This window comes from Lissotriton vulgaris, chromosome 4_1, assembly GCF_964263255.1.
Source record: "Lissotriton vulgaris chromosome 4_1, aLisVul1.2, whole genome shotgun sequence".
In the NCBI taxonomy this organism is placed as follows: domain Eukaryota; kingdom Metazoa; phylum Chordata; class Amphibia; order Caudata; family Salamandridae; genus Lissotriton; species Lissotriton vulgaris.
Window position 1 is genome coordinate 515318299 of NC_141691.1, and position 15893 is coordinate 515334191.

Consider the following 15893-nt stretch of genomic DNA (forward strand, 5'->3'; position numbering starts at 1 on the left):
ATACAAACTTCAAGGGTTATCGAATTACGATATCCTCGCAAAAATACGAGACCCTCGGTTTTTGGCAATTGCAATTGTCAAAGAAAAACCCAACAACTAAGAATCAACAACTAAGAACCACAAATGCAATGGAACCATGCAAACAACCAAGTTTCAACAACAAAGCAAATGTCCCAAAAAGGAACCAACGAATTAACAACTAAGGACTGGGAGCGACCCACAAATACTTAACTGAAAGAACAATGGCGTCACCAGGAAGGCCCGTCTATCGTCTCGCCGTACAAAGGACTACACCAGGCGCCAAAACAGGTCGACAGTCAGGGCATCAGTCCGTCGCAGCCGTCTGGAAGCGGGAATCTTCGCGGGAAAAATCTTCGGACCACTTATTTCGACAACAGGATCGATGAAGCGGGGTGCACCTTCCCTCGGAGATTTCACACGAAGTTCCTCACGATCATCAGGCTTTGGACCGGTACCGCTGATGTCGCCCCACGTTGGGCGCCAACTGAAGGACTGGGCTATTTTAAGGCCCAGCGGTGCCAGGGGACAACACCTGAAACCTTCGTGGGTTACCTGTTCCGGCGTACAAATCACAGAGACACGGGACACTTCCTTCGGCGTCAAAGATCAGCGTTTATTTACTGCAGGGATACAGAGATCGCTAGAAGTACAACATAGTGTAGGTTCTGAGAGTCTGCTTCGAATTGCAAAAGTGGATCGCTCCTTTTATACACATTTTTGTCATTGCACAACATACGAACAAAAGGTTACAACTCAGTTCCCACAGTAAACTTCAAAAGGGTCGCATTCATGTTTTCAGAAGCCCGGAACATAATTACAGTAGCATTGCCGGTTCCCAACTGTAAAAACACGTTATCCCACCATTAGGCACATTCCATTCTGGTGGTAAACAAGCGAAGAAAAGGGACAGAAACAGGTGCGAGGAAAACAAAGACAAACAACAGATTGAAAAGAGTGTAGGGGCAATATCGGAAGCATGATCACAGGATCAAAGGATTCGAGCCTAGCGCATGCAAGGCTGAAACAATAGACCGGCACGGCAAGATGAGCTTCGAGCGGAGCCATCTGCCTTTGCCGTGTCATTCCCCTAGTCATAAAGACACACTCAAAGGGATATGCATCTTCCGCAGATGTTTGGGAGTCCCAGGGTCACCAGGCGGACATTGTTCGTTCGCCGGCTACGTGAGGGCAAGAAACAAAATGGATGCCGCATCTAAAATGGAACCCGAGGGTTCAGATGAAGAAAACGGTAAATAAGACGATCCCTTCCAAGTAGTGTAGCGAAAACGCGTACACCTACTAAACTCGTCATTTGCGGTTCATAGATACCAAACTCGTCCATATCCGAACAAGCCCAAAACATCGTTATGATTCTCACGGAACCTCAGAGGGGCCGCAACTCAATTTTCTTTTGTAATAAAAAATCCACTTTTATTAATTTGCATTCGCCCATCCCTTGAAGCATGTCGACATGTTCATTATTAAACTAGAAGAGGGCCGCGTCGACCCCCTTCCCGTGGTCAATTCCGGCCCGAGGACCCCATCCCCCAGAGCCTGGCCTCACCATTGGGGACCGTGGGGGGATGGTCCCGCTGGCTCCCCACATCCTGCAGGAGCTGGCATTGCTTTTCAACACGGGGAGCTGCTGACATGCACCTCCCCATGTGGAAAAGCAATCAGCTTTGGATTTTGGAAGTGAGAGCAGGTTTCCCAGCATTTGCTTCAAAATCCAAAGCAAGTTTGGTATGACAGAGCGGGAGCCGTCCGGCTCCCGCCTTGTCATAGAAAACAGCAGTGTCCCGGGGTGGGCACCCTGGGACACTGCAGGAGTTGGCCCTGGGGGTGGCGGTCCCCAGGGCCATGGAGAGCTCCTGGAGGGGGGCCGTGCGGCCCCCCTCCCAACATGAGTGAAGCCCTGGGGAGTTGGTGGTCCCCAGAGCTGCGGGGGCCCAGCTATTATTTGCCCCGGGACCTAGACCACCCGGGGGCCTCATTAAAATAAAACAAGGAAACCAGAGCTTCATTGTTTTTAAACAATGTTTGCAGAATTCATGACCCCAGCACGTATTGCGCAGTCATTTCTTGAAAAAAAAATGCCTTTTGGGGCCATGGGGGTCCTTCTGGGACCCCCTGAGCAGGCCTAGGGGGTCAGGGTGTTTCTACCCTACCCCCTTCTCTTGTTTTGTACCTTTGTTTCTCTGTTTTCTGGTGATTCACTTCTACTGAGTCACAAGATGGCTGCCAACTCTTTCTGGTTTAGAGTGTTGGCAGCCGATCACAGTGAAGTTCGTGCTCGGGACTTAGTCTCTGCGCAGATATTGAAACTTTTATTTTTCTAATTTCTCAGCAAATACTGAGCGGATTTATACCATTTTAAAAAAAAGGTCACTTTCTGATCCATGCACTACCAGTTTGCCAACTTTCGGGTAATTCCGTTCAGTAGTTTTGGCTGTATCCTGGCACAAAGTTTCCTATGGGAAATTGATGTTTGCCTCTTATTTTTTAAATTTCTCAAAAACTACTGAACGAATTTACACCATTTGAAAAAAGGTCGCTTTCTGAACCAAGCTCAACCTCTTTTTCCAAATTTGGGGTAATTCTGTTCAGCAGTTCGGGCTGAAGCTTGTCGCAAAATTTCTATGGAAATTAACATGGGGAAAACGCATTTTGGGACCCCCCTTTTTTCTCAGCCCCCACTTGACGAATCACCCCCAAACTTTCAGGATAGGAGCTGATCTGGATAGACTTTTTTTGGGAGAATTTTGCGAAGATTCATCAAACGATGCCAAAGTTATTAGCAGATCAAAAAAAACTGTAACTGGAAACTAGTTTGTAACTATAACTACCTACTAGTGGTCAAGGTAGGTGCCCGCCACTGCGCACCCAGGACTCACTGCTCACCTTTTCGCATACAGGGCACCATCCACATCATGCAACCCGCTCTGCAAACCAACAGGTCTTACATTTGGTGCTGCGTTTCGATTTTGATCTCAGTGATCAGTGAGGCTACGCATGTGATGGTAGGTCCTCGTTGTTGCATGGCTCAGGCCTACACTGCGGTCCAGCAGGGCACAAAAAATATGAGTTGTCTGGATCACCGGGATAGGCCATCACCTTGGCGGTGTGACTGTGCCAGCTGCAGTGCATGCGGTACTAGCAACTCTAAAATAGCATACAGCACGTGCGCCTGGTCTTTTTTATTAGTGAGGTCACCTGTCCTGTGACGCCTGTGGTGCATGGGCGTGGTGTGGGTGTACAAAAGCCATGAGGGAATGTCTGTGGCATACTAACAACTAGACGTGTGACCAGCAAATCACTAGAATGAAAATTTGGGCCATGTATCGTTGTTGTTCTTCCCTGTAAGCGGAGTGGGCTGGCCTGGCATATGCCAGTCCTGTGTGAGGCTCTGAAGGATGACTCTGGAGCTATGGATGTGGCTCCGTCATGAGCTCTATGAGGAATCAACTGATGCGGGCAGTATTGCCAGATTGGGCTAGATCACGCACAATTGGGCTGTATTGTTCCCGGTTGTGAGGTAAAATTTTGGTTTGTGCTAGTTGCTAGATTATAAATATATAGAGAGCGCTCCAGCAAAGTAGTATGTCAGTTTCTTGAAGTCCCCCTTTCATTCGCAGCGTGTCCGCTCGAGTCATGCTGCGAATGAACGGGAGACTTCAAGAAACTGATCGTACTGGCGATAGCCACCTTGACCGAATTGGAGCCATAATTAGGCCAAAAAATCACTTGAAGAACACTCAACGGATGCCCCCCGTAGAGCCCATATGCGGGTTGGAATTATCACAGCATTACACTAATGAGAGAACAGACCTGGAAATAGCCTTGAAAAAGTCGTGGGTTACATTTCCATTTAACGACAAAATACGTGTCAGCTGTGTGAGATTTTCCAGTAAACAGGAATACATTTGAAACTGAAGTGCAAGGACAAGAACTCATCTCTATTATATTGTGACAATTGGTGGAAACACTGGCATATATAAGCTATATTGTAATTTTACGTGTGCTAAGGAGTGTTGTGGTAAAGAATGGTGTAAGGAAGGACGAGCGAGTTAAAATTAATGACTGGTAAAGAATGATACGTGTTTTTGAATGCTGCCCGAGGTGGCTGGGAATCTGATGCATGGCCGGTTGAAGGCTGAAGCAAGGATGGGTGGAAGGAGAAAGAAAAGAGGACTGCCTGGGTGGGTGAAACAGAAACTGTATGTGTGCGCAATATATCCTTTGGTTTAAATGCAAATGCAAGTCAAGCACGTATGCATGGCTGGCGGTTTACATAATAAAATGAAAAGGTTATTTTTCGGTGAGAAAAAGTATGGTTTGTCCATTTGAGAGTCAGACATTAAGAAGAATGATTGACATTTACTTTGAATGGATGGAGGCCTGGATGGTATCTTCCTCATAGTTAGCATAGGTGTAGGTAGACAGAGTAGACGGTCACTGGATGAAGAGTGTTACTTTGAAGAGCATGTATCACCGCACGTCCGTGCCAGAGTAGCAAAGCCGAGGAAAGTAGAAGTTATAATTTTTCAGAATACTACCATGATTAGTAACAGTAGTTTGCAAGCACAGCATATATCCGGCGATTACGGTGACCACTCACTCACTACCTCTGTTTATTATTTTTTACAACTCTGTCATTCATGTGTGGCCTATCAGTGTTCACTCAATCGAAAAAAAAAGCACCTAAATGTCATCCCATATGTAAGCAAATATCCTGTGAAGGGATAGATGATCATATTATTTATCTTCTTTATTTTCCTTTTGTAGTAGTCAGGTGCAGGGCAGGGTGAAAGTTAAATTAATTAAGCAGTAGCCCTTGTAAGAGGGTATGGCCAGTGCCACTCATAATAGAAAAGTAAGAGCTTCACCACCTGCATGTACTGGACTAGTAACAGTAACGCAAGTCTGTGTCATCATAGCTTGCGTCTGTTTTTCTCAGGTGCAAGTTGACTGCGCTGGCATTATGCCGGCTTCCACAAGTTTACGTACAAATTTTGCTAAACAAGAGAGTAGAAGAAGACTGGTGTACTGTCTGAGTCTAATGTAGTGAGTCCATATAGTGCTAGTAGAATTCCTGAAACTCCCACTAATGTTAGAGCAGAGGGCGACGAAGTGGGAGGTTAGATAGATACGTGCCACAAATGTTATGTACTGTGCTTGCAAGTTGCTAGTGCTACTGTGACCCAACTTTCTGCTGAATTATTTTGTGTTAATCTTAAAGAGCAATGGTTACAGTATGTTTTTCTTTCTTCATATAGATTCTCCTTCCAAACTAACAAGGAAGGAGTTGGCTATACGGGCCCGGCAACGGAAGCTGGAGGCAATTGTCGCCGAATATCGGCGGCTGGTGGCCCAGGAGGAGGAGGATGACACGCAGTCTACAACAACAACATCCACAACAGCTGCATCCTCCTTCGCTGCCCCTGGGGCATACAGCCAGTGCAAACCTCCAGCGGCACAGATCCGTGGTCTGGCAGCCACCCACCACCGCCGAGCAGCAAAAACAACAGCTGCCCCCCACAGTACCTGCAAGTGCAAGGGTCGTGTGCACCACTTGACCCTGAGAGTGTCCAACCTTGAGCAGGAGGTGGTCAAGCTGAAAGCCCTGCTCAAGGACCTCTGGAGACAACAGCGTGACCACCTGGCCAAAGGACACCGCCGGCAGAAGTAGAGAGACTGTCCCTTGCCCCGTTTTTTAATTTAAAGACTTTTGGGGGGGGGGGGAATTAGGCGTTGGGTTTTTGGGCTGGAGACATTGATTTCATGGACATTGGTTGGGTTTAGGGAGGGGTTGAGTCGGGTCTTCTTGTGGGATAGTTTATTTTTGTTAGGGCTCAAATAATTATTTATTTCAACTTAAACATTGCATACGTGGCGATGGGGGGGTTAACTGTACATTTCTTTTCCTGAAACTTAACTGGCTGGTTGATTCAAATTGTGTAATTGCCCAAATTTGTACAAAAGTGCCACTGACAGAGTTAGTGAATTCAATTGTCCTATTACTTTACTACTACTACAGTTAGTCTCTCCTCTCCTCCTACTCCATTATTCTTCCTCCCCCAAAATGCTTATCTTACCTGTGATTCGTGTTTGAGAATAGGGCTAGGCACAGGGCTGGCGGCATGGCAAATGGCAAATGGCGATTAAGGTTGGCTATGGAATCCTGGATGGATGAAATGTCATCGTTGTGGTGGTAGTAGTAGTGGTACACACTGGCAGTAGCAGCATATGAAAAAAATAGGAAATGAAACATTGAGTGGCCTGAGCGGAGCATTAGAACAGTACAATAGATAGTACAGTACACAAGAACAGTGCCATAAATTATAGCCTAAGCAAGTATTCAAGATATAACTACTAGTTGCATGGAGTATTGCTACTACAAGAAATAGTACTGAAGGGGAAGGACACAGCAGCCGTCACGTGTAGGAGGAGGATAGTGTTGATGATGAATCCACTTAATGGCGGACATGAAATTCTGAAATGATTTGCAAATACTCATGGGTGTGTGTCAAGCAGAATAGGAATATATCCTCGGATTCCATCACCTGCCTTTAAATTGATTTTCTGTTGCTTTGACCTTCTCCTCCCCAGCAAGCGGGTGGAATTATTGGTGTAATTTACTCACACACCTCAATGAAAACAGCACAGCCCGGGGGAAGAGGGTTAGAGTTTGAAAAATGGATGGGAATGGGGGTTTTTGGGAACGTTTTTAGGAGAGAGAAAAAGAAAACACAGCATGGAGAAACAACAAATGAAGAAAAACAAATCAACGAGATGACCATATCCATAAATCTTTTAAGGGACTTTAAGGAAGTGCATGCATGAAGTTGTTTGCTAAGTGGATGGTTAGGTTAATGAAAAGTAGTACTACTTATACTACAACATACTAACTAACTCGAAACAATTAGCCAGTACAGGGCTGCAAGAATTACGCAATTTCACTTGCATATCTGTCCTCAGAGAGAATAAACACTTAGTAGTACATTACACTAGTTTTACAAATAGCAAATAAACTTATCAAATAGCTGTAGGGATGAATTTGAAGCAGAGAGCAAACACACTGAGTCGCACACTCATAGAAGTTCACAAGCAACAATAACATTATTCAAAAGATAAGCACAAGTGAAGTGGATACTGTAACTGTATGTTGTAGTTTTCCTGGTCAAAATGGGAAGTTGCATGCATCCAGCTATTCCTCTTATTCGCAGAACTCTCCATTCCATCGGGCGCTCCGTTGATCAATCTTGGTGACCACACTGTCCACTGCCTGCCTGGCGAATGCAGATTTGCTGATTGCCACGGTAAGTTTAAGTAATGTGGCCTGTAATTAATGATGGAAAAACAGAAAGGGAAGGGATATTAAGACACCCCGGAGGAAAAATATAAGGTACAGTGTGTAGTTCAAAAATAACACTTTCACTTTCAGAGGCGACAGTTTTACATACATGCATCATTTCTAAAGTGCCTACTCTGAGTCTCTGTTTCCAGGATATGAATTAGCACACACAGCAGGCCAGGGCCATGCAGACTGTCAAGTCAGGCACCACTGAGTGAACCAACCTCCATGTAGCATACCTCTTGACACAGACTAGACACTAGACAGACATGTAGTTCTGCTTCTGCTGTGGTTGTTGTTGACTTGTTTACCTGTTTGCCACTCATGAAATGGCCATACTTCTTCCATAAATCGACGAGGATGATCCATCCATCCCAGTGAGTGACTGTAAAGATATTATGTAACTTTGGTCATCATGAATCATCATTATCATCATGGTGTTGGCAAACTCAATGTTGTTCATGCAGTCACAGTCTACACACAGTGAGTCCAAGGACATTTTCCATATTAAAAAATGCAATGTAGTGGTCCCTGCAGTAGAAGTACAATTTGTATTAAACAGGGTAAACAGAGTAGACTTGAGTTACATTTAGTGTGTAACAGATTAAATAATTACAGAACACATAGGGTTAATTTCATGTACAACAAACAGCACTTGCTTTCATCAGAGCAAGATAGCCAGTGTTTTTGCATGCCATCTCATCATTCATTACCTGTTCCACTTTTTGTCAGCATCTTATTCTTCTTAAGTGAAGGGCCACAGGGCAGCCTCTCGTGTCAATTTCAGAAGTAACAGTCAGCATAGTCAGTCATTCCAGTGCCACTTCTTTTGAGGGGACTCGTCTACGAAGCGACAGTTTATTGATTCTGCGTAATCCGGCCATCTGCCTTGAGGGAAATGGATAGGGGGAGTCTTGTGGAGGAGGATATATACTAGAGGAGCATGACTGAGTTGTGAACTTGTTAACTTCAGGAATGCAGACAGTGGCACCTTCAACATGGAAATAAGACGAAGACAGTGCTGCTGATGGATTTGTTGTGATTAAAGTTTTGTTGTGATAACAGTTGGAAAATAAAGAAAGACACACAGAAATAATAAAAGTGAATAAGGATGGGAAAAAGAGTTAGTATTTCAAGCCTAGGTGTCAGGGAAGTAAATCTCGTCCTCAAACTCTGTGAATTAAACCGGGAGTAGGTCAGCTAACAGAGAAGAACTTCCGTCACCAAAGTCGGTGTCCTCTTCTTCCTGTGTGGATTCACGTATTTTGTAATCTGGTGGTATGAAGTGCTGATTCATCTTGATCAATGTTAACCTCTCCACATTGTTTGGCGAGAGACAGGTCCTTTTTGAAGTTACAATGGTACCAGCAGCACTGAAAACACGTTCAGAAGACACACTTGCGAGTGGGCATGCCAAATAATTAATAGCCAGGTTGGTGATCAGTGGCCATTGAGGCCTTTTCCTATACCAATACACCAATGGGATATGATCAATGTAGACCTCTGTTGGGTCATCCAGATAGGCCTGCAACATCCACTCAAGGTCCTCCAGGGGTGCTGTAATTTGTGTGCCATCTGTTGGCAATGCCTTTACATCAACACTGGAACGAGCAAACCCTTGATGACTTATCCAATGCGCTTCCAACAATATTATGGCTGGGCCCGGTGCAGGTGATGATACGGTTGCTGGTGTCAGTAACAGCTCTGAGGGAAAGCGACTGCCTTCGGCCATAGAAGTGGAACTTGACTCCAGATGGCCTGCTGCTTCAGTAGTACTTGTGGTGGTTCCTTCAATTACCTGACGCTCTTTTTCGAACTGAGTGGCTGACAGAGCTAGCCAATGTTTGTACTTGGAAACAGCTTCTTCAGAAAAAAGGAATGAATGTATTGCTGGCCAGTGCCTTTTTGTACTGTGGATCCAGAATAGTGGAACAAATGTAATGTTGTTCTGCATGTATTGCTTTATGCCTTGCATTCTAAACTAGGCGGATTAATAATCTGTCCGCCAACTGATATGCATCTTGTTTTTCAGCATCACCTCGGAACGTTGAGGACACCGCCGTCAGTTGGTGCTCTAGCATGTGCAACAAAGGGATAGCTTTGCCCAAACTACAGTCCTCCCTGCTGACTTCACGCGTGAAGACCTCAAAAGGACGAAGCATGTCTGTCAAGCTTTTAACTAGGTCCCATTCCTCCACCTGTAGCCTCATGTCTTTTAAAGCAGCACCCCGTTCTTGAAAGACATACTCATTGATTACCAAGTACTGCTCAAACAGACGCTCAAGCATGTAGAAGGTTGAGTTCCAACGTGCTGCCACCTCCTGGATGAGTCCTCTGACTGGCACTTTACGGGCACGTTGAATGATCCTCAGCTGCTTCCGGGCCTTAAAAGAATGGCTGAAATGTGTGCAGATTCTTCGGCAGGTGGTCAGTAACTTGCTGGCTGTGTTTTCTTTTTTCAAGAAATCTTGAACAACAATGTTAATGCTGTGTGCCAAACACGGCACTCTGAAATAGCCACCATCATGCATGGCCTTAACTATATTACTGCCATTATCCATGGAAACGTAACCATTCATGCGCCTTCTTGGATGCAGTCATTGAAAAACCTTACTGTTAAACTCCTCCAAAATGTTTTCTGCAGTGTGAGATTTCTCCGTGGCAAACATGGCTACTGTTGCATGTTTCAGAGTAGCTTGAAAAATTGTGACACTGTCAACACCTGCAGTTATCTTGTCTCTAAGCCCCGTAAAAGAGACCCAGTGTGCAGAGATGCACATGTAATCAACAGCTTGGCAACTGGTCCACATGTCTGTTGTGAGGTGGATAGTGTGAACAGCACTCTTCTGCAAAGCTGCCCCAATCACTTCCAGGTCATCTTGATGTAGTGCTGGAACCACATCTCTGGCAAATTAGGACCGGCTAGGAACCTTCCATTTAGGGCATACAGTTGCCACGAATTCTCGAAAACCCACCCCTTCCACAAAAGAAAAAGGGAGAAGGTCCAGCGCTAACATTTTAGCCAGCATTGTATTATATAGACGTGCCGTTGGGTGGTTGCGTTCAAATGGCGCCTCCGACCAAAACATGATTTTAATGTTGGTCTGGAACGTTTTTTTCATATGTGATGATGATGATCCAAACTTTGTCGACCCAGTCCGGCTCATTGATGTACTTTTTCACATTGGTTCCCTTCCACACTCTTACTATGCAACCTAGATGTTCCCGGGGTAGAGGGTGTGGGCGCCACCACTGCAATCCTGCTGGCTGGGCTACTGTGTGTTCCAGAAAAAATGTCAATCGCTTCTGAATCTTCACCTCCCCCTGCACGATCTGCTCATCATCATCAGATGCAATATCAATGGATACATTTGGATTTTTACTTTTGCCTTTCCAGATGTTACGTAGGTGCGCCTCCCACTTGATGACCTGGTGTTTTTGGAGATGACCTCTCTGGCCTTCGGTACCATAGTTGGTACCAAGCTTACCCCGACTAACTACTGCTTTATAAATCAAACAAATAACTAGGTTTTCCGCCTTTTTGCTAATACTAAAGAAGTCCCTAACTGGGGAGTTGAGATTTCTGGTGGTGGTGGTGGAGGTGCTACTTTCAATGCCAGATGAAGTGGAAGATGGGCATGGCAGAATGTGACTCTGTTGTGCACTTACAGCACCACTACTTGAGGTAATGGAGGTCAAGCTGGATGGAGGTCCCTGCCGGCCCTTCTAATGAGAAAATATGGAAGCTGTAGGTCGTGTTGGTGTAGTAGTTACCTCTGTTGGTGGTGGTACCACCAGTGATGCCATGCCACACACATCCTGAACAGCAGCATTTTTGGATAGGGTAAAAAAGTCTGTCTGCTGCATGCCCACTGGGGCTGGAGTGACGACTGTGATGACTGGGTTGTCATCGTCAGACTCTTCATCAGCAGCAGAAGACACCACTTCTACTTCTTCATCACCCATAACTGAAAGCCTTGCGGAAACCTTCCTTTTACCTAGCTTTGTCGGCTCATGGCCTGCCTCCCTCTCAGACTGAATTGTTGGTGGGTTCCAATCAAGATCTAGATCATCAGAAGGAAGGAGGCTTGAAGAAGAAGATGGACTAGCCCTCCTTTTCCTTGCTGGGGATCTGGAAGACAATGGATCATTAGGAGTGGCTTGCTCGGCTGATACCTCCGCATGAATCTCGAGTTCCTGATGTGCCGCTACTTCTGTAGGAACAAGTATGGCGGGCAGTTGTGGCTCTCCTTGTGCCGCTCCTTGCGCCTCTCCATGTGCTTCTCCATGCGCCTCTACTTGCACCTCTACTTGCACCTCTCCTTGCACCTCTACTTGCACCTCTCCTTGCACCTCTACTTGCCACTCTTCTTGCACCTCTACTTGAGCCTCTCCTTGCGCCTCTCCTTGCGCCTTTCCTTGCACCTCTACTTGCGCCTCTCCTTGTTGCACCTGTGGTTGTGGTTGCGGCTCTGGTTGAACACTCGTCAGATGAGTAACACCCTGCGTTGATTGGCTGCTACTTTGCGATGAGTCAACGCCAACATCACTGGTCGATGGTGAAAGAGCAATTAAAGTGGCTGCCTCTGCGGCACTCATGGGCATGGGCCTAACTTGGCGTGGTGTCACTGAGACCAATGAAGCGGAGGTGCTGCTCCCAGCTTGGTCCCCGGCGGACACCGCTGCTGCAGGCATAGTTTTGCTCCCCAAAAAAGTGTCTGTCAGCACACCAGTCTCTGTGGTAAGTGGTGCCACTTGCTTTTTTTGCTCCTTCTTACTGGCAGTGGCACTGGCAACTTTCTTGGTAGAGGAGCTACGGCCACCTTTCTTTGGGCCCATGTTCTTCAGATGTCAGAACAGCAGGACGCATGTCCACGAGTTGCAGAGTTGTCTGTGGCCACACGTGACGTCACGTGAAGTTGTGCACACACCGCAGCAGGACTTCTTCCTGGCACTACAACAAGTGATGATGATGAGGATGATTCCTGGTTCTTCTCAGTGTTTGTGCACCTAAAAGCAAAGGAAGCCAGAGGAACATCCGTTAAATAAATGTTGAATATGTCGTGCTTCAATTAATACTATTGCAACTAGGCATTTATTATTATTATTAGCACAACACAACCAAAAACACAGAAAGACCCAAAATGAAAATTCCAATTCTAATCAAAAATGGATGTTTAAATTAATAAGAAAGACCACACAGAGAGAGTTGTTTCATGCACCCATTCATCATAACCCTAGGCCTAGTGGCCCGCAAGCTTGCCACCCTGCGGCAAACTGCCTGGACTCAATATTCCCTCCCCCCCCCACATGGCCAGGCCCTGGACCAGGCCCTAACAACACCCCAAAAAATCGAAATACACACAAAAATCACCGCCATCCATGCCCTAAATGATGTTCAAAATCAAGAGACCCCACAGAAAGACTTGGTCCATGCACCACTGAGTACCCCTGGGCATAACAGATAAAAGCAAGGACGACTGGGTGCAGGCCTATGGCACAAAGCACACTGCCTGACTTCAAAATGGCCCCTAGACCCCCACCCACATGGTCAGGCCCTGTACCAGGCCTCAAAATGGCCCCCACCCACATGGCCAGGCCCTGGACCAGGCCCCAACTACACCCCTAAAAATAGAAATACACACAAAAATCACCTCAATCCAATGCCATCCATGCCCTAAATGATGTTCAAATTCAAGAGACCCCTCAGAAAGGATTGGTCCATGCACCACTGAGTACCCCTGGACATAATGGATAAAAGCAAGGCAGACTGGGTACAGGCCTATAGCATAAAGCACACTGCCCGGCTTCAAAATGGCCCCTAGACCCCCATCCACATGGCCAGGCCCTGGACCAGGCCCAACAACACCTCCAAAAATCTAAATACACACACAAATCAACTCAATCCAATGCCATCCATGCCCTAAATGATGTTCAAATTCAAGAGACCCCACAGAAAGACTTGGTCCATGCACCCCTGAGTACCCCTGGGCATAATGGATGAAAGCAGGGCAGACTGGGTGCAGGCCTATGGCACAAAGCACACTGTCTGGCTTCAAAATAGACCCTAGACCCCCACCCACATGGCCAGGCCCTGGACCAGGCCTCAAAATGGCCCCCACCCACATGGCCAGGCCGTGGACCAGGCCCCATCCCCCCCAAAAATCGAAATACACACAAAAATCACCTCAATCCAATGCCATCCATGCCCTAAATGATGTTCAAATTCAAGAGACCCCACAGAAAGGCTTGGTCCATGCACCAGTGAGTAACCCTGGGCATAATGGATGAAAGCAAGGCAGACTGGGTGCAGGCATATGGCACAAAGCACACTGCCTGGCTTCAAAATGGCCCCTAGACCCCCACCCACATGGCCAGGCCCTGGACCAGGCCTCAGAATGGGCACCACCTACATGGCCAGGTCCTGGACCAGGCCTCAACATCCCCCAAAAATCGAAATACACACACAAATCACCTCAATCCAATGCCATCCATGCCCTAAATGATATTCAAATTCAAGAGACCCCACAGAAGGACTTGGCCCATGCACCACTGACTACCACTAGGGCCTACTGGCTAGTGTGGCTTTAACAAGCACCCCAAATAAAATAAAAAACTTCCACATATAACAGTGAGCTACTCAATAACATGACATAAATGATATTTAAGTTAAACAAAACTAACAGAAACAGTTTATCATGCACCCATGACTAACCCTGGGCCTACTGGATACTGTGGGTACCCACAATATATTGTTTTTAAAGTTGTGAAAAAGTTTATAAATTGTAGTTGCAACAACGGCAATGCCCCAAACAAACAACACCAACTTACTTGTAAAATCTCAAACCCGAAAGTGATCCCCCAAAAAAGTCCTCAAATACAAATATCCAGCAGCAGCCGCAAAGAATAATCCTTTCAGCTCCAGATCCAAATGAAAAGTGACCAGAACATGGACAAACAACTGGGAGGAGTCTTCTGGACAGGAACAGGAAGTTGGAGACTGTGGGCCACTTCCTCCCCCCCCCCCCCAAAAATGGACTCCTTCCACAAAACAATGCAGCCCATTGTCAATCTGAGGAGTTATTCTGGTCCAAATCATCATTTTCAAAAGGTTTATGCTGCCAGCGATAGATTTCTTGTGCAGAATTGCAATTTTGGGAAAGCGAGCTGTTCAAATCTCCTGCCGGATGTCAGCTGCGCATCGCATCTACATCTTCGCAATTGTTTTCTCTCGCTGTGCGTGATCGCGGGCTCTTATGACGTATTCGCGTTCAACAAGACTTGCAGTGCAAGATGGCGGGACGCTATGACGTAATCGCGGTCGAAAAGTCTCGCGAGACCACGCAGCAAAATCAAAACTGGCGCAGCGCATGCAAACCGGGAGGAAAACAACTCGGCGAACTCAGAATCACGGTGAGTCTGGGCGGGAGGGGGCGCGAGACCTTATACCTTTCATCCAAGAAAGTTATTCACACAGTAAGGCCCCATGAAAGAGGTAAGAAACCTCCAGTCAGTCTTTCAGCCCAGACTTCACGACCACCGCTGTCGGACTTAACTCATGTAGTTCTGCCGCCCCTTGTCTTAGCCGGAGGCAGCCACTTCTTTCTGTGAATTTGCTGTTTGCCCTCTGGTCGAATCTCTGGGCTGCTATTAGCTTTGCAATTGTATGTCTGGGCGGGAGGGGGCGCGAGTGAGTCGGGCGGGAGGGAGTCGGTGCGGGAGGGGGTCGGGGCGGGAGTGGGTGTACTGCCCCCAGCCCCTTTCTGCCCCAGGCAACGCTGGGGCGGGCTGCTAGTTCTATATAACTGTGTAGATACAACTGGCTCTCAGTTGGTAGGCTGGATAACTGATGCACTTGACCAAATTGCACCTCTGGTAGCTCATACTAATAGAATAACCAAACCTTCGATGGAATGGTGCAGTGTTGAACTGCCTGTTCTGAAGAAAAAAAAACGTAAGCACCTAGAGCACATTTGGCACAGAAAGTTTTATCTTGAAGACAAAGTCAACTATCAGCCGGCCTAATAAGCATATTAGGTTTACCTGTCACAATTTTTAACCCCTTCGCTGCTGATGACGAGCTCAGCTCGTCATCAGCCACGGGTGGCGTGTGCTGATGACGAGCTGAGCTCGTCATGTAACGCGGTAAAATGAAAAAAGCCGCACAGCGCAAAAACACGCCGCAGCAGCGATGCGGTTAAACAAGTATAATCGAACCGGCCCAGAACTCCTCTGTAGAAATATTCTTAATTGTGTCCTTATCCTCATTGGACTGAGATTCAACATCTACTCCACCTTTCGTAAAAATGCTGCAATACCCTTGCTCAATTCTTCTTTGATAAAGTTGCATCTATCTACTGCTCCTTTTCTGAGGTTTTGAGGGACCATCCTTAATCTGTAGTTGAAACCTCCTACTAATAATTCAGGCTGTCATTTTTTAAACCCACTGAATCTGAGGAACCAGCATCAGTCAAGCCGGGCTTCCCCTGCAACCCTGCATCTCCTGCCATCCTGCAAT